Source organism: Anser brachyrhynchus (genome assembly GCF_964034855.1).
Source record: "Anser brachyrhynchus genome assembly, chromosome: 3".
NCBI lineage: Eukaryota > Metazoa > Chordata > Aves > Anseriformes > Anatidae > Anser > Anser brachyrhynchus.
Window position 1 is genome coordinate 112,824,159 of NC_137696.1, and position 18,954 is coordinate 112,843,112.

At 38.7% G+C, this 18,954-nt stretch overlaps 1 long non-coding RNA gene across 1 annotated transcript in view; it reads left to right on the plus strand.

Annotated features, from left to right (window-relative positions):
- Positions 1-12,871: 12,871 nt before the first annotated feature.
- Positions 12,872-18,954, plus strand: part of LOC308192405 — a 95,361-nt gene continuing 89,278 nt past the window's right edge. The window contains exon 1 of the long non-coding RNA XR_013948780.1: positions 12,872-12,927. This is a non-coding gene — a long non-coding RNA (uncharacterized lncRNA). The remainder of the gene's footprint in view (positions 12,928-18,954) is intronic.

The following is an 18,954-nucleotide window of genomic DNA, read 5'->3' on the forward strand; positions in this document are numbered from 1 at the left end:
TAGATTAGATATAAGGAAGTAATTTTTCACTATGAGAGTGGTGAGGCACCAGAACAGGTTACCAGAGAGGCCCTGGGAAACTTGATCTAGTGGGTGGCATCCAAGTCCATGGCAGGGGGGTTGGAACTAGATGATCTTTAAGGTCCCTTTCCAACCCAAGCCATTCTATGAGCCTATGATTCTATGAATGAAATTAATTGAAATAAATGTGTTAATTATATAGAAGCATCTCATACATATCTGCAAAACTATTCCACTCATAGTAAGAAATCTTTATGATGGTGGCACAGGACTTGACATATGAATAGATTATGATGGAAATTATTAAAGAAATGGTACTCACTGTTAGCAATGAGCTCCTACAGGTGTCCTAGCATCACTTAAGGATCTTCAGTTCAGCTTCCAAATTTATGCTTGTTTTGGCTTTATTTTATCAGTAATCACTAAGTCTAGAGGAGGAAATCCTTTTTCTTTTTATATTTCACATTAGCAATGGGATAGTCTGGAACCAACATCAAATGCATTGCCAATAAACCACTGGCTTGTAGGTGATGCTTAGACTACCCAGATTGATAGATATTTCCTTTTAATTTAGTATTTTCACAATGAAACAATACTCCATAAAGCACTCTAAGTGGTAGCTTTAACTACTGAAGTTGCAAAATGGTTTACGTTGAACTTCATTTTTAAAAGAAAACCTAGCTGAATGGACAGCAGGTAACTGTCAAAGGATTGAGAAAGCACATGACTGCACATCATGGTAATTTATTTATTTTTTAGTAAAACATGATGTAATTAACTCTGGGTACTGCATGAAATGACTGGTTTGGAAAATTATAAACAGATAAGATTTTGATAGCAACATTACAAGTGGATTTCTGCTGGCATTTTTGCCACTTGGATATTCTCCAGCAATACTGCTGATTCATCTGCAATTTTCATCAGAAGTAGAAATACAGATGCCAATGAAACCAGTTAGGCTTTACGGAAATCTTCATGAAAGTAGAACTAGAACATTTTCCATTTGGCATCTAGAAATTTGTTTCTACACCTACAAAAATATTGGTTTCATAAAAATAAGAACATCTCTAGCTGTAAAATTTAATGGATGGGTGCTGTAAAAGATGTAAAACCCTTTGGGGAATAAGTCTGGGGTTTAGTAAACACTGTCAAATTATATTAATGTATCTTTAAGACAGCCAAAATGGGAACATCTCAGGCTTGATATTAAGACTGTTCAAAAAGACATATATTTTATTTAAAAAAAAATGTGGAGTGACAAGAGACAAGTAATGCTATTTTGAAATACATGCATAAATTGTGTGGGTTTTTTCTTTTTTTTTTGCTTATTTGTTTTGTTTGTTTGTTGTTTTTTTTTTTTAATTTTTAGGGCAGCACACCCTACCTGAGTGATGTAAGTAGCAAACCTCTTGCTTCAACTCTATATTAATATTATTCAGCCACTGGGGTTTGAAGCTGACCTTAAATTGACTTGTTTCTGGCAAGGTAAGAAATTCTTTTGGAATCACATACAGCTTATTTCTGCTGCCCTTTAAATCATTGGTAATTTTCTACTCAACATCAGCATAAAGAGCTTTTCCACTGTTGCTATGGGAATGTCATGTTTCTCTCCGTTATGCGATTCCCCACATACACTGACTTACATACATCCCTCAGCAATGCATTTGTACTTCTTTTGTGTACACAGTCATGACAACATGCATACTGTAGAGAAAAGCATAAAATACATGCTGTATGTCAAAATGCTAAATCAGTTCAAGCAAGGCAATCGGAACTGTAAAAGATTCACTGAAAAGTTTTTTCCTATGTCAAGCCTCAACCACTCCTGCAGTCACCTAGAAATTAAGAAAGAACAATCTGAAAACAAATCTCTTGAAGTAGTGGAAAATGGTGGACTGTCACAGAGTCTTCTGACAAAGATGATTTCTTGTTATCCTTCAGAGATCACCAGGTTTTATTCTCATACTTTTGGGGGGTTTTAATCTAGATCCTCCTTCAGCTCCTCCTTTTGATCCTCTTAGACTGTAGAGTAAAAGGAGTCTTTGTACATTGCCAATCAGTCCAAGTACATTTTCAGCCAATAAAATTGATATCTTACTGATATAATATTCAGCAAACTTTACAAAACTTATTAACCTTCCAAAAACACCTTGAGACACATTAGAATTTCCCATCAATTTTAGCGTTGGGAAAACCAACAGTTAAATGGCTCACCCTAGGTCTGGGAGTAGGTGAGTGTCCAGAACATAAGATTACAGCTCCAGTCCTGAGATCATAATGCTCTGCAATTTTGTTTCATGTATGTCATTAATTGTACCATCTATAAAGGGCTTTGGAGACAAGTGATAAAAATAAGCCACAATACATTGGAGTGCAAAGACTCTAGACACTTACAAATGTAAAGTGTTTTATAGCAGGCAAATCAAACTTAAAAGCTGCCACTTATAGTCACTTTCATTTAGGTTTTAAGAATCATCCTTCCCTACTGATGCTGCTCAAAAAGTAACTGTTCCCATTACTTTCTCATACAGCTATAATCATGTCACTGCTTTCTATGGCTGTCTCACTCCCAGAGGCTTTCCTAACCACCCTTAAATGATTTGGATACAGTTTCTCACACATTAATATTAATACTTCATTGTCAACAGCAAACTCTTTAATTGCTTTCATAGTGAATACTTGATGTGTCTGGGTAAGCATTCCTTACTTAAAGTTGTTGCTCCATTAGTAATTGTAATTATTGTATATGCCACAAATAAAAGCCTGAATTTAGTATACTTAAAGAGTGCAAGATATGAGTAATATATTACCTGACACAGAAAGTAAGGAGAAACTCAGGGAGAAAATGTGAATATACAGAAATGTACTGGAGAATAGCTGGTCTGTAAAATGCAAGTTCTTTTTAGAGGTCAGAGTACACATTACCTTTTTAAAATTTACATTTTCCTCTTACTTTTCTTTGGTTTGAAATCTCTCTTGCATAATTTCTGGGAAGTAGCCAGAATTTTCTCTCAAATGCAAGCCTAACTGAAATCCATTTTTTTATCATTTTCCATTAGAGTAGTTTTATTTCTTTTATGGCTTTCCAAACTCTGCACTGCAAGCTATACAGGCTTGCAAAACCATTGCACCTTTAGATGATGCCCCCCTTTTAAAGGCACCACCATCATTTTTTTCTTTTTCAGCAGTAAATTCATAGAGAGGGTCCAGGAGTAATCTATGTCTTTTCTTTTTTAACTCTACTTTGCACAATGTATGAATTGTTGTGTCATATGTTGGGGAGTACAGAAGCATCTCTTCTGGCTCATCCCTACTGTGGCAGCCTTCTACTCCACTGCTTTCCTATTACTGAAGTTAATTTATGCAGATTTTCTGTGCACACTTGGTCTAACTGGTCTTATATCCAATAAATCCCAAATCCAAACAGAAAAATAGGTGTTTAAGTCACACTGAAGATCTTCCATCTTTAAAGAAGATCTTAGGGTCATTTTTAAAACCAGCCTCCAGTGCACTAGAAAGTAATTCACTGGTCAAAGCTCTCAGTCTTTGGAATATCCAATATCATAAAATCATAGAATGATTTAGGTTGTAAGGGACCATAAAAATCATCTAATTCCAAACCCCTGCCATGAGCAGGGACATCTTCCACTAGACCAGGTTGCCCAAAGCCCCATCTGACCTGGCCTTGAACACTTCCAGGGATGGGGCATCCACAGCTTCTCTGGGCAACCTGTTCCAGTGTCTCACCACTCTCATAGCAAAGAATTACATCCTTATATCTAACCTAAATCTACCTTCTTTTCATTTAAAAACATTACTCCTTGTTCTATCACTACACATGCTGATAAAGTGTCCCTCCCCATCTTTTCTGTAGGTCCCCTTTAAGTACTGGAAGATGGACTCACTGTAATAGGTCCATGTCCTTCTTAACATTGGGGTGCCCAGAGCTGAACGTAGTACTCTAGGCGGGGTCTCATGAGAGCAGAGTAGAGGGGGAGAAGCACCTCCCTCAACATGTTGGTCATGCTTCCTTTATGCAAATTTGATACAAATTTAAAATATTTCTTCTCTTACCTCCCCACACCTACAACCGTCATGTAATCAATGTGGCGTGGAGATACTAATTTTCCCTTGAATCTGGCCATAAAGAAAATGAATCACTATCAACTTAAGGAAGAAATGCATGAAAAATACAGTTCTTCGTCCTGGTATGTAGAGAACTTACCCCTCTATTTTGTTACTTTAATAGCAACTAAAGTAAAAGAGGTTAACAGCTGAAACTCAGACGTTTAGGCATGCCAATTTGTGATTCAGGTGCCTAAATTTCTTCCCTTTTTCCATTATTCTTGATTTCCGATTTTACATTTTCTTCAGTGACACTTCACATTCAGATCTGTGCAGCCATTATTCATCTTTCTTTCACACCCTGTTTAAACTCTGGGAAAAGTTTCCTTCTGGTACTTTACTTACCACTACTTCTAGATATTCCCAGCATGACTAGATTATACTCTCAACAGAGTCAGTAATAAAACTCTGGCATTAGCAGAACTAGCTGGATCAGTCTTGAGAATTTCTGGTTTGCAAATGTTATTATTAGATTAGTGAATTTAGAGTAAAATATCCTGAATCATGACATAATGCATGGTACTGTAACTGTGTTAACCTTTTTCCCCACAAAAAATAAAACTCTCTGGGAGTCATTCTGAAAACAGTCCTTTCTTTGAAGATTTCTTCAATTATAGCTCAATCATTAGAGCATTTCTTAATACCATTTAGGATCTACACTTAATTAAAAAAAAAAAAAAAGGGAGGGGGGGCAAGAGAGAGTTCTAGTTGTTAATGAAACCATATCCCTACTGTTTTTTGTTTTGTTTTGTTGTCATTGTTTTTGTTGTTGTTGTTTGTTTTTGTTGTTTGTTTTAAATCAGATATGTCCCAGGAAAAAGGCAGGAATTAAATATAAAATATTTGCCTTTTAGTCATCTATCTACTTGACATGATGCTAACTTTGTTCTCATGAAATGTGTCTTCCCTACATCTGCTTTACTGTTAACCTAGATAATCTTCCATCTTTATAGCACTGAATGTTTTCTTCTGCCTGTAGGGAAGAAAAAGAAATGTTGCCTTATACACCAAAACGTTTCTATAATATCTCTCAGGTTGTATTATGGAGAAATACACAATTTGCAATGAGACCTAAGGTACCAGAGCTTTGAATTTTATTTGCCTCAACCTTCTCCTTAGGCTCACTATCAGAAGGAATCCAAAGACCTTTAAAATGCACTTTCTGTCAAAGTTTTATTCCAGTAAAAATGTTAGAATATTTAACATTTTAAATGGAGAAAATTCAACATGACCAAGAGAGTGAGAACAGAAATAAAAAGGAGTTATGAGCAATTCCCTCCTTTACATTGCCTCCTTGCAAGTGAGTAATTTCTTCATTTTTTTTTATTTGTTTGTTTTATACAGAAGATAGAGAAATAATTAAATGTGAGGGAAATATAGTTTCCAATAAGAGGAACTGTTCAGCAACGTCAATGAGAACAAATTTGAATAAAAATATCATAAAAATATGATATTGTGACTTTAAGAATAGGATGAAAATAAGAAAAAAAAAAAGACAAAAAATAAAAAGATTTTGGGAAGGTACGTTTCAAAAATCCTGAAAATCAAATTAAAAAAAAAATAAAAATCTGGAGTTTAAATTAAAGTACAAAAGTACTACCTATTTGTTGAAGAGGAAAAGTAGGAAGAAAAGAAAAAAGTTAACATTCAAAAAGAAGAAAAAGTACATAGGAAGTATAAATTAGGCCATGTTATTAAACACAAGTGTGGAAGAATTGTTTAAGTAGATAAGAATAACAGAAATACCAAGGTACAGAATGACATGAAAGTAGAAAGTATTACTGACTGTTCATCTGCCTTCACCACAAATGGTTATAACCACATAACTATAAAATCATTAATTTCAGCAGTAAGGTAGTGAGATAACAGAGTATGAATTCAGCCTAGTAAAAGGAAGGAATGGTTAGAAATTTCTTTACCAAACTCTATTTGACTACAAAACTACCTAAAAGAACTCTGATCTGTTGATGTACTTTGAGCACTACTAAATGATGTCTGATACTCTGGAAGACTGGAAAAAACTAATGTGGTGCCCATCAAAACAGAAAAGGAGCATTATAGACCAGTTGGCTTGTGCTTACAGAAAAATACTGTAAAAGGTAATCAAACTATTCATAAATACCTAGAAGATAACACAGATATAAGTAATAATCTTCATAGACTTTCAAGAACAACTTGCAGACCAAAGTTACTGCTGCAAGGTGGTAACTAGTCTTGTGAAGATGAGATAAAAAGAGTGTGTATCATTTATCTTGACTGTGAAATGTCGTCTTGATAGTGTCTCAGATGACCTTCTCATAAGCAGTTCAACCAAATAAATAAAGCTGAGGAGAAACACTAACATTTGTAAAGAACAGTGATTGAAAACCCATCCTTACACTACAGCTATTAGTAACTGGCTATCAAAATGGAAAGATGTGATGAATACAGTTTTCCAGAGACCTATCCTAAGCCCTGAATATGGAACTATTCAATATTTTAATTAATAAGATATCTGATAAAAATAAATTAAAAAAAAAAGAGAGAGAGAGAGAGAGAAAATTAAATCCTTATGCCAAGCTCAAAGTTTGACAACAAAATTAGGGTTCAGACTGATCTTGACAAATTGAAGGTATACTGAGACAGAAATAGGGTGCTATTCAACTGGGTAGGTACAAGATACAGCTTTTAGGAATAAGTGTGGGCATAAATGTGGAACAGATAGCTGGTGATTAGAGAGCAGCATTACAGAGTCTTGGAATCACTAGGGTCATAAGGTGAACCTGAGTCAGCAAGGTTATAAAGTTGCAAGGAAGAAGACATGCCCACATGAACAAAGACTGTAGCCTGCAGAATACATGAAGGAATATGTCTACTCTACTCAGTACTTGTTACGCCTAGATTTCAGTATCTTGTACAATTTCTGAGCATCAAAATTCAAGAAATATGTCACCTACTGGAAGAGACTTTGGAGAGAGTTGAGAGACCATCATAATCCAACAATAATTTTATTAATGTGAAGTATTTAACTGGAAATGTTCTCTACTGGTTTTGCCATATGTTTTTTTTATTATTATTTTTATTAATTTCAATTTTTTCTAAGTCCAATATCCTTTTTATATGATTATATACAGCTCTTTCCACTATTGCACATAGACAGAACTAGACTGAAGATGATGCAGAGGCATGCAGAGTGGGAGACTTACTTATACAGCCCAGCATCATTCACTGCAGAAGTTGGAAATATGTAGTGCTTGGAGAAAGAAAAGCAGTGTTTTTTATGAAAAAGGAAGATAAACATTGCTTTGGGGAATTCAGTTCTGTCAACATAATGGAAAAGTCACTCTATTCAAGCATTTCACAAGTGATCATTAATTGTATGTTCCTCATTTCCTGTATTTTAATTAAAGGCTATGATTTTTCATTTGAATGCTTTCAGCTGCAGTTGAAATCATAGGAGCTGTGCTATATTTAAATACAGAGCACTATATAATACTGCGTATTCTGAGATAAATCAGGTCAAGATATTTAATATTGGTATTCAAAAACGATAGATGTTTCTGTATGTCACATCTCTCTGACCATGTTCCCTCTATGTTAGATAAGAATAACAATTATTCATATCATGAAACTGCAGTGTATATATAAAACTAGTGTTTGCGAAGCATTTGCACATTATAGTAAGGACTGCTATAGAAAACCTGTGGGGAACATTATCCCTTTTGTCTCCAGGGTAGTAAAGATAGAATGCAATCACATCAACAACCATTCATTAGCTGTGAAATAAATGGGACTGAGCCCTGGAGAAAGGTTATGCTCTAATGTACACACGAAGGTCCAAAAGTACAAGCAAGCTTCACAATAACATTTCATGACATCATATTCCACAGTCAAAATCTCTCAAGCTTTTAATATGGCTTATTAAATTTAGTAAATATCTATATAAATACAAAATACCGAAGAGAATTATGGAAATTATAGTATTATCTAAATACTAATGATTCTGTAGTGTATATAAACCAGAAAGATTGTATATTGCATACAAGTGTATTTCTGCCTTTTTGGCATGCCAGTGGGTTATTTGAGAGTAATACTTTGCGTATCTATGAAGTTACTCCTGTCAGTGAAGTAAACACAGCTAAGCTCCAGAGATTTAATTCAAAACCTGAAGAAAACTGAAACTGGGATAAGCTGTGGACAATTCACAGCACTATTCAGTCTGAACCTGTTGCTCCCAATTTTGGAGAGAATGCCCTAAGGGGAAACAAAATATTCAAGGAAAGTGATCTTGGTTGTCACGCACTAAAGAATGCAAGAATGACACGAGAATAAGAGCAAATGTGGAGGAACTTGATGCTGTTGCTTAGTGTTTAAACATACCTGTAAAGGAGTCCTGAGAATCTAGTTTCTTTTCTATTGACTGCTTAAAAACATCACATTGTAAAACTGTGGTACAGGAATGTTCACAGACTTAGTCAGAAGGACACTTGGATACTATAGCCCAAACAACTGAAACAGATAGGTGTTTACATGGTCAGTCTATCCAGTGTAATGGTGGTTCTGGGCATGATTCAGATTGTATTAGGTACTTCAATGTGTTCAGCAGCAGAGAAAAGGGTTTTATAAATCACTTCTTTAGTTTTACTTATCTAAATCTTTCTGATCAAGCAGCCTCATCCCAGCTACTTGGTCATGCTAGTCTTCTTCAAAGTACTGTCATAGGCATCATGTCTCATTATTTCCTCAGGTACATTTATATAAACACAGCTCTGTATTCCAACACCCTGTATTCTAACATGTCCAACATGATCCAGCACTTGTAATTCAACCAGAATACCATTCTAATTTTATCATAGAAAGAAAACATAAAATTTAGCCAAAAGCATTTTTGTGTGTCATAGATTATATAGAGACCTCTTTTGGATACCCTTGCCATCAGAAAATTTGTCAGCCTGCTTTTGCTGCTTCCTAAGAATTTAAAATCCTGTTTGTCTAAATGATACAATTTTATGCCTTCCAAATCTTCTGTGTCAGCTGATTTAGGTTTTTATCTATTTATTTTATATTTATATTATTAACATTATTAATATTATTAATAATAGAATGCTAATAATGTAAATAATAATATAATTAATAATGTTTATATATTTTTATTTTATTTTTATATGATATAGTTATAATATTTATTTTATTTATATAGTTAGTAAAACAAACTGTGTCTAAATGTGGAAGACAGTGTCTTTCTGGTTAATATTCACCTACTGAGACATTATTTCCTAGGCACTTTGAGGTGTTTTGATAACAATGTTTTATCTTGAACCTCTTCCACAATGATGCCCTTAATTTAAGTTCAGTGATCATATATACTGTCATACACAATAAGTATCTTGTTATATGTCTATGTTTTTAAAGTATCAAATAGTTTCTTTTAAATTCATAGAAAAATCCTGTCTGATGTAGACTAAAAGAGCAAATAATTAAAGTACCAATTTATTGTAGACACCATTAAGTAAAAATGTTTTATAAGTCTCACAGTAGTGTAACTTTGAGTTGAAAGAGACGAAAAACAAAATGAGATCGCTAATAAATTGTCAATGTTCTCTTTCTAAAGTGCCCAATTTTCCATGATAGTTTTCTGTTAGTCTCACCCTGTATATAAGATATACAATTTATTTCACAGTCACTTACATTAATTAAAACTGTATTATATATTGACAAGATGCTCAAAATACTTTTGATGCACTTCAGTGATCTATTATTAAAAATTACTTAATAGAATAATTGTAGTTTCTATTGGTTTGTTAGTTTTCTGATTCTCATCATGTATGACAAATTTACTCTGCCAACAATATGCAATTTCAGCACAGAACAGGAAAATTGTATCCCCTGGTCTTTGAACTCTAGCCCCTTGTCTGTCAATCACAGAGATTTCATCTCTCCTCTAAATCAAACACAATGTACTAGCCACAACCATACACAGGCATGATATCAAAGAGAGCTAATTAGCTAAAACCACTCCAAGTTGTTAAGATGCTTAGCTCAAAATGAAGGAACTCATGGTTTCTTATTCAAAAGAACATTATCCTAGATTGTTTTTTCTGCATTTGTACCGCTCTCAAAATCTTAGTTTTCCACCAGTTCCCCCACTCAGGGGGAGGAGGTAGAAGAGGGTGGACGAGGGGAAGGTGTTTTCAGCTTGGTTTTTTGTTTGTTTGTTTCTCACTTCTCTAGCTTGTTAATAATAGGCAATAAATTTTATTAATCTCCCTATGCTGACTGGTTTTTGCCTGTCACGATAATTGTTGCTGAGTGATCTCCCTGTCCTTATCTCAACCCTTGAGCCCTTTTTATCATATTTTCTCCCCCTTTCTCTTTGAGGAGGGGGGAGTGAGAGATCAGTTGTGGTGGACCTCAGCTGCCCACTTGAACAAAACCAACCACAAGTTAATATCCAATTAGTTTAAGTTAAACAGAATTTGTAGATCAGGAAAATATTAAGAATGGTGAGGAAGTATGAAAATGGCTTAGAAAGTACAGGGCTAAGCTACTACTGTGGAGAATTTAGAGAATTCATTTCTACACTTTATACTACAGTAATGTATTCTGAGTAAAATGGGATTTCAAGCTTGGGAAAACAGAGATGGAAGGCTGAGGGTTGAAGGTGTGAAACATGTAGCAGGCCAACAAGGGGGAAAAGAAAGAGAAAAGAGATTGATTTAAGTAGAGGAGTTGAATCTGACCCTCATCTCTCAGTTGAAATTGGACCGTATCTATGTGGTAGAGTTGAATTTCAATTTAAGAAAAATAATATTGATAAATATATTGAATAAAATGTAGGGTATTTCTTCAGTTGCTCATTAACATCTATTGCAATTTAAGTTACAGATGCATCTTGCCTTTGTGTGTAAAGAAGTTTTCATGGACCTAGTATGTAAGATATAAGTGTCATAGGAAACCTGAATCCTTCTGGATCATCAGATAAAAGCCTTACACAAGATTTTGGTGATGCACCTTAAATGGTGCTAGATGTCTATGGAAGGACAATTAACTGTATCTTAAATGTCGACTTTAAACTGAGTTCAAGCTTTTAGATTTCTGTTGTTCACTACGGAGCCTGAAACATCTGTCATTTCTGTAAACATTTGCATGTGGACACCTATTACTCAATTCAGTGAACCCTTTGCAATATCGCCAGCTCCCCAAATAACCCATACTTGAGAACTGATCTTTTCAATAACAGCAGAACATCAGAAGGCTCATCCATCCATATGTCAAACAGCACTGGACATTTGGTTCAAAAACTGAATCAAGCCCCTGCTATTTAGCAGATTCTCGTTTGGTTTCAGTGGGATTACCCATGTGACTTTGTTATGCTGTGCTAAAGAAATTTCCATGATCCCGTTTGTTGCAACTATGGTTTGGAGGATTTATAAATACATTACTTCTGTGAGGTTTCATTATTCAGTTTTCCTAGAGAAAAGGATATTGATGAGCAAATAATTTTTGGACAAGTAACCATTAATCTTGAATCTATCAATCTTTCAGCATTTACAAAAAATTAATACATATCTGTTAATTATTCAAATTATCCAAAAAGGTTTAAAATGAATACCAGTCCATGGCTCAGAACAAATTATTTAAAAAAAAAAAAAAGAAGTACACAAAAATACTGTTTTTGTTGTTGGAGGGTTTGGGATTTTTTCATTCTCTTTGATCAGTTTTCAATTTATAATTAAACACAAACTTGAAAGCCTGGAAAATTAGAAAAAAAAATGCATTTTTAACATTCAGATGAAACGGGAAAGAGGTGAATCATTGATTAGTGTTAAAAAGGACTACCCAAATGTATTATTATAATCAAAAACCAAAACCGATTCACCTGCTTCATCTGAATCTCGGGTTCAGATAAATGTGAAGCTTTCATCTTTTAATATTACATTAACAGCAGGACTCTTTTTATTGGGAAAATACCAAAAATGATGTAGTCTCTGATTTCAGATGGCAATTACTGTTGTTACAAAAATAATATTTACAGTATGGAAAATATTGCACCATGTTCAATTTACATGGTTGAAAATGACTCACATTAACATATTTTAAGAAACTATGATTAATTATAGCATTTCAGTTGAAAAGATAAAAATTTGCATTTGAGAAGCAGTATCATCTATGCAAAGGCTGGTAAGTTCTTAAAAGTCACTTTCAGTTGTGTGGAAGTGCCTTAATATTTGAAACATGGGCAAATAAGATCGTTGAATGCCTAGTTAGACAAATGAAAGCAACATTCTAAAAAAAATAGTCATTTTAAATAAAAAATGCAAATATTTTCCCCAAATCTACCAGATATGAAAGAAAACTTCCCACTAAGCTACTAAGCAGCTTTTGTTGTTATTGCTTTCCTTAAGAAGATATCTAGCCAAAAAGTAGAAATTCACCCCCTCTGCTGAATGAAAAGGAAAGACACGTTCCAGGGTGGGGAGCTGAGTAAGGCAGATTGATCAGCTCTCTGAGTAACAACCAGTACAACTAAGAAAAGGCAACAGGTTATAGCAGTAGAAGACTCTTTTCTGAGAGGTACAGAGGCACCCATTTGCCAACCTGATCCTCTCTTGACAAAACTGCAGCTTACTAGAGGCTTGTATTGAGTATGTCACCAAGAAACTGCCAAGCCTCATACAGTCTAATGACTGTTATCCTCTGCTGCTGTTTCACGTGGCCACTAGTGATAAAGCCAGGAGCAGACCGAGGAGTATCAAGGAGTACAGAGCCCTGGGAGCAGCAGCTAAGGACCCAGGAACGAAGGTAATTTTTTCATCAGTCCTTCTGGTCAAAGGGAAGGGGATTGAAAGTGACAGTCAAATCAGGCAAATCAACATACGGTTACAGGATGGGTGCCACAGATGGGATCTGCATATCTCCACGCTGCAGCCTGTGGAGGAGCCCCCGGTGGAGCAGGTGGATGTGGCCTGGAGGAGGCTGCGGCCCATGGAGAGCCCCCGCAGGAGCAGGCCCCGGGCCGGAGCTGCAGCCCGTGGAGAGGAGCCCACGCAGGAGCAGGGGGTCTGGGGGGAGCCTCTGCTCGTGGGGGACCCGTGCTGGAGCAGTTTGCTCCTGGGGGATGGACCCCGTGGTACGGAGCCGTGTGGGAGCAGTTCTTGAAGAGCTGCTGCCTGTGGGCAGCCCCCGCAGGCTCAGTTCGGGAAGGACGGCATCCCGTGGGAGGGACCCCACGGGGAGCAGGGGCACAGAGGGACTGTGAAGGCGCGGAGGGGACAAAATGTTAGGGACTGGCCGCAGCCCCCACTCCCCGTTCCCCTGCGCTGCTCGGGGGGAGGAATTGGAAGAGGGTGGATGGGGGGGGAGGTGTTTTTAGTTTTCCTTTGTTTCTCGCTTCTCTAGCTGTTAGTAATAGGTAATAATTTTTTCTAATCTCCCTATGCTGAGTCTGTGTTTCCTGTGATAATTGTTGAGTGATCTCCGTGTCCTTATCTCAACACTTGAGCCCTTTTCATTGTGTTTTCTCCCCCTTTCCCTTAGAGGAAGGAGAGCGAGAGAGCGGTTGTGGTAGAGCTCAGCTGCCCAGCAGGGTAAAACCACAGGGTAAAACCACCACACTATATATTGTATATATATTGCAATCTTTATATAACCATCTTTTCAATATCTGCTTTCCTCTACTACTGACTCATTTTTTCTCATGTTAGTGGTTTTTATCATTGCTGCTGCTTTTCTTCTTCAGTGGTGTTACCTAGAGCTTTACTTTGCCAGCACAGACAGAAATTCCACCTTGCCTTTCACCACGTACCATATTCCTCTCCTGTCACTCTCATGGCTTATCTATCCAATGAACACCAAAGTAAAAGGTGCAAGTTGTCACATCTGTATTCTCTTAATACAGCTATTATTATGAATTATACAGATACCTAAATATAAATTGTGCTTGGAGGTCATATAATTGATCATCTGCATCCAGGTAGAATCAACAACACCTAAACCTTTCCTATCAAATAGTAGGTCTAACCTACTTTAATATAATAAAAGAAAAAAAATTTAAATGATGATCTTGCTAGCTGCTGCACTGGCAATCTACTCCTCGCACAGGTATCATTACCCCTGAAACAGCTGATCTAAGTGCCTTTTGTTTCAGTTACGCTCACCACTCACCATTTTGGGAGAATGAATGAAGTGAAATACACATTTAGGTGTAGTTAGCATACATCGGCATTTGGATTGTTTTGAACCCTTCTAAAATCCAAACAGAAACACACAGTGTGGAACTTTCATGTACAGGAAAATTTACAGCATTTTATTCAGTTTATGAATAAAGGAACCAGTGATAGGATTGCCCTTTATTTCTGATTCATAACTTAGTAGATATTACAGTTTCTTGTCTTCTAAAATTGTCTCTTTTTTTTTTGCCTTTTTTTTTTTTTCTCCCTGTCTTCAGACCTCTGATTGCTTTTATTGGACCTTCCCAGATTGCACAAAATAGTTCCTCTCTATTCATGGCACATACATATAACTGAGGAAGTCTCTTGGCCAAAGCATACATATTTAGTCCCTTGTTCTTTAATTCAATTTCCTAAGCAAAGTTGGTATTCTCTAAGAACTTCAGCTAACAATAAGTGACAAACTTCAACCTCCAAAAACATTTACATTTTTTCATAAAAATTTCATGCCATCAATCCAGATTAAGAATTTCAGAGACTGAAGACTACTGATCTGCCAAAAAGTTAATTTGGAGGGTAATAGTGTATAATGTCAAAAATTGTATTATATTATTTTGCACCATCTGAAGGGTTTCTTTACCACTCTTATATATATATATTTATATATATATATAAAGTTTTCATGGCTGCTCCATACCAGGTGTTATGAATATTGTTCACTAGGCTATTATTTGTGTGAAGTAGTGAGTAGAATAGGAAAAATGTTATGGAAACACTGGATATTGTTTTAGTCACCAAAGTAAGACATCTTGACATCATCATGTTATCTCTACTGCTTTTTAACCCCCCTTTTGAAAAATGGGAGGCTCAATAGCACATTGCACATCCCATTGAGAGCCATCCATTTCTATTAGTCCAACCTTTTGCTAAAAAATTAGTTCATAGTGTTACAGAGATGAAAGAGTAATTTTTTTCCTAGTATTAGTTTTTGCCCAGAGGCTAAACAGATCCTGTGTGAATTTCAAAACATTTCTCAAATTTGTAAGTTGACATTATTTTTAAAAACTCATTTTTCTCTTTTGCTCTTTTTTTTTTTTCAAACTTTTATATTATAGGCAGAGATATTAAGTCGATCTATGGTTAAGGTTGACTGACGTTTTCTATGATAACATTTTGTTTTCAATGGCTTTTAATTTTGACAAAGTATAACCATAGGGACTAAAAATGTACTTGCCAACTGACTGCACTAGGTTGATTTCCTACTTGCTTGCTTCAACCAAATCAATTCATGCATTTCCTAAAAAAGGGACATAGAGAAATATTGTTTTCATATACTAAAAAAAAATATTGAAAATGTTTTTTGAAGAAGGCCTAACACCTTCTTTCTCAGAAGAGGAAATTGAAATTTAGGAAGAGTTGCTTTTCTGCTGATGATGCCAGATGCTGCCTCTCCGGACTCATGTGGGCAGTCAGGTGGATCCCCTGAGGGGTGAAGTGGCAGTCCAGACAGGTGACTGTGGGGAGCTCCGGTATCTGGAGACCCACCTGGGTCCTGAGGGAGGAAAGGGCTTTTGTGGGTGCAGGTGTGCCCTGCTTAAGGAACTCCTTGAGCAGGTGGCTGGGCTGCAGCGAGAAATCGGCAGCCTGAGGGGCTCCTGGGAGTCTCTGAGGGTAGCAGACAGGAGGTGTCAACCTGCCCCTGCTGATACCCTGCAACCCCCTCCTATGTCCCTGCCAGCAGTAGAAGCTGACCCAGCAGACCACATGCAGGACAGAGGGCTTGACCGCCCACAAGAGAAAAGGGGCTGGACCCTCGTCACAGCTCGCAGCAGAAGGAAACATTTGCCCCCGACACCCACGATGCCACCAACCCCCATGGTGTCCTTGGGAAATAGCTTTGAGGCTCTTAGGCAGGAAAAGGAAGAGGTTGAGGGTCTGGACAGTAGTCCGAACCCAGGAAGCAACCCGGAGAAGCGTGTCAACACTGGGGAAAGTACTCAGCGTAGGGATAGGGACCGGACGGGGCGCTGCATCACAACCAGTGCCACAAAAAAAGAACGGAGAGTCTTAGTGATAGGAGACTCCTTGCTCAGGGGCACTGAGGCTCCCATTTATCGACCAGACAATCTATCCAGAGAGGTGTGCTGTCTTCCTGGGGCACGTGTCGGAGACGTTAGGAAGGCTCTGCCACAGCTCATTAAACCAGAGGACTACTATCCTCTTGTTGTCATTCAGACTGGATCCAGGGAAGCTGCAACTAGAAGAATGAGGTATATTAAAAAGGACTTTGCATCCCTGGGAAGGATGTTGAAGGGATGGGGGGTACAGGTAGTGTTCTCCTCTGTCCTCCCGCTGGGTGGCTGGGACCCAGAAAGAAGGAGGAGAACGGGACAGGTAAATGATTGGTTGAGAGGGCGGTGTCCGGACCAAGGATATGGGTATTTCGATCTTGGTCAGTCCTTTGAGAAGCCGGGTATGTGGGCTGATGACCGCCTCCAACTCAGCAAGTGGGGCACAAGTGTGTTGGGGAGCAAGCTCTCTGGACTGGTTACCAGGGCTTTAAACTAGGTTTGACGGGGGAAGGGAGGGGAGCTACAAGTGACAGAGAAGGGCTGGAGGAAGTTGTCACTGCTGTCACTGTTGAAGGCAGAAGGGAAGCACCTCTGAGTTGTCCCATAGGATTGTCTGAGGGCTCCTCAGAGATGGTAATGATCCCAATACCCCATCCGGAATCTTCTTCTTGCATCCCTCCAGAGGTAACTGCGCCCGCTGCTTCCCTCAAGTGCCTGTACACCAATGCGCAGAGCATGGGAAATAAACAGGAAGAGCTCGAGATCTGTGTTCATTCGCAGGGCCACGATCTCGCTGCGATCACAGAGACGTGGTGGGACATCTCGCATGACTGGAATGCTGTCATGGAGGGCTATGTCCTTTTTAGGAAAGGCTGGGGAAGCAAGGGGGTGGGGTTGCCCTTTATGTGAGGGAGCAATTAGAGTGTACCCAGCTCCACCTGGGAGAGGGTGAAGGACAAGTGGAGAGCTTGTGGGTGAGAATTAAGGGGTGGGCTGGTATGGGAGACAGTGTTGTGGGGGTGTACTACAGGTCACCAGATCAGGAAGACGTGGTCGATGAGGCCTTCTACAAACAGCGGGTAGTAGCCTCATGATCACAGGTGCTGGTTCTCATAGGGGACTTCAATTATCCAGACATCTGTTGGGTAAGCAACTCGGCCAGGCACGAGCAGTCCAAACAGTTCCTATAATGCATTGAAGACAATTTTCTGACGCAGGTGGTGGAGGAGCTGATGAGGTGGGGGGTGCTTCTGGACCTTGTCCTTACCAACAGGGATGGGCTTGTTAGGGGTGTGAAGGTTGGGGGCAGCTTGGGATGCAGCGACCACAAGATGGTGGAGTTCAAGATGGAACTTGGTGGAAGAAGTAAGGCTAAAAGCAGGATTGCTACCCTGGACTTTCAAAGAGCCAACTTTGACCTCTTCCAAGACCTGCTTGGAAGTATCTCCTGGGCCAGGTTGCTAGAAGGCAAGAGTGCTTGTGAGAGCTGGGCTACATTTAAACAGCACTTCTTCCAAGCTCAGGATCGGTGCATCCCTAAGAGTAGGAAATCAGGGAAGGGGGGCAGGAAACCTGCGTGGATGAGCAAGGAGCTAATTGATAAGATCAAAAGGAAGAGGAAGGTCTATGAAATGTGGAAAAAGGGCCTGTCCTCTTGGGAAGAGTATAGAAGTGTTGTCAGGGCCTGCAGGGACGCGACGAGGAAGGCTAAAGCCCACCTAGAGATGAGGCTTGCAAAAGAGATAAAAGATAATAAGAAGGGTTTTTTTAAGTATGTAAACAGTAAAAGGAAGACTAGGGATAATGTAGGTCCCTTGCTGAATGAGGGGGGTGTCCTGGTAACAGGAGATGCCGAGAAGGCGGAGACACTAAATGCTTTCTTTGCTTCAGTCTTTGCTTCAAGGACTCCCCCCCGGGACTCCTCAACCCTGGTGGGGGAAGAAAGGGGCTGGGAAATGGAGGGCTCCCCTGTGGTTGACCCGAGGGTAGTTGGGGAGCGCCTGAGTGGGCTCAACGCACACAAATCCATGGGTCCTGATGGGATGCATCCACATGTGCTAAGGGAGTCGGCAGAGGTGATCGCCGAACTGCTCTCTATCATCTTTGAAAGGTCCTGGAGAACAGGAGAGGTGTTTTGGAGATTGGAGAGATAGCCAATGTCACTCTGGTCTTCAAGAAGGGCAAGAAGGAGGACCCGGGAAACTACAGGCCGGTCAGTCTCACCTCTGTCCCTGGAAAGGTGTAGGAACAGCTCTTTCTGGATGTCATCGCCAAGCAATTGGAAGAGACGAATGTTATGAGGAGTAGTCAGCATGGATTTACCAAGGGGAAGTCGTGCTCGACCAACCTCGTTGCCTTCTGTGATGACATCACCAGCTGGGTAGATGGGGGCAGATCAGTGGATGTCATCTCCCTTGACTTTAGCAAGCCTTTCGATACTGTCTCCCATGACATCCTGATAGCAAAGCTGAGAAAGTGTGGGATAGAGGAGTGGACAGTAAGGTGGGTTGAGAACTGGCTGACTGGCCGAGCTCAGAGGGTGGTGATCGGTGGCGCAGAGTCCGGCTGGAGACCTGTGACTAGCGGCG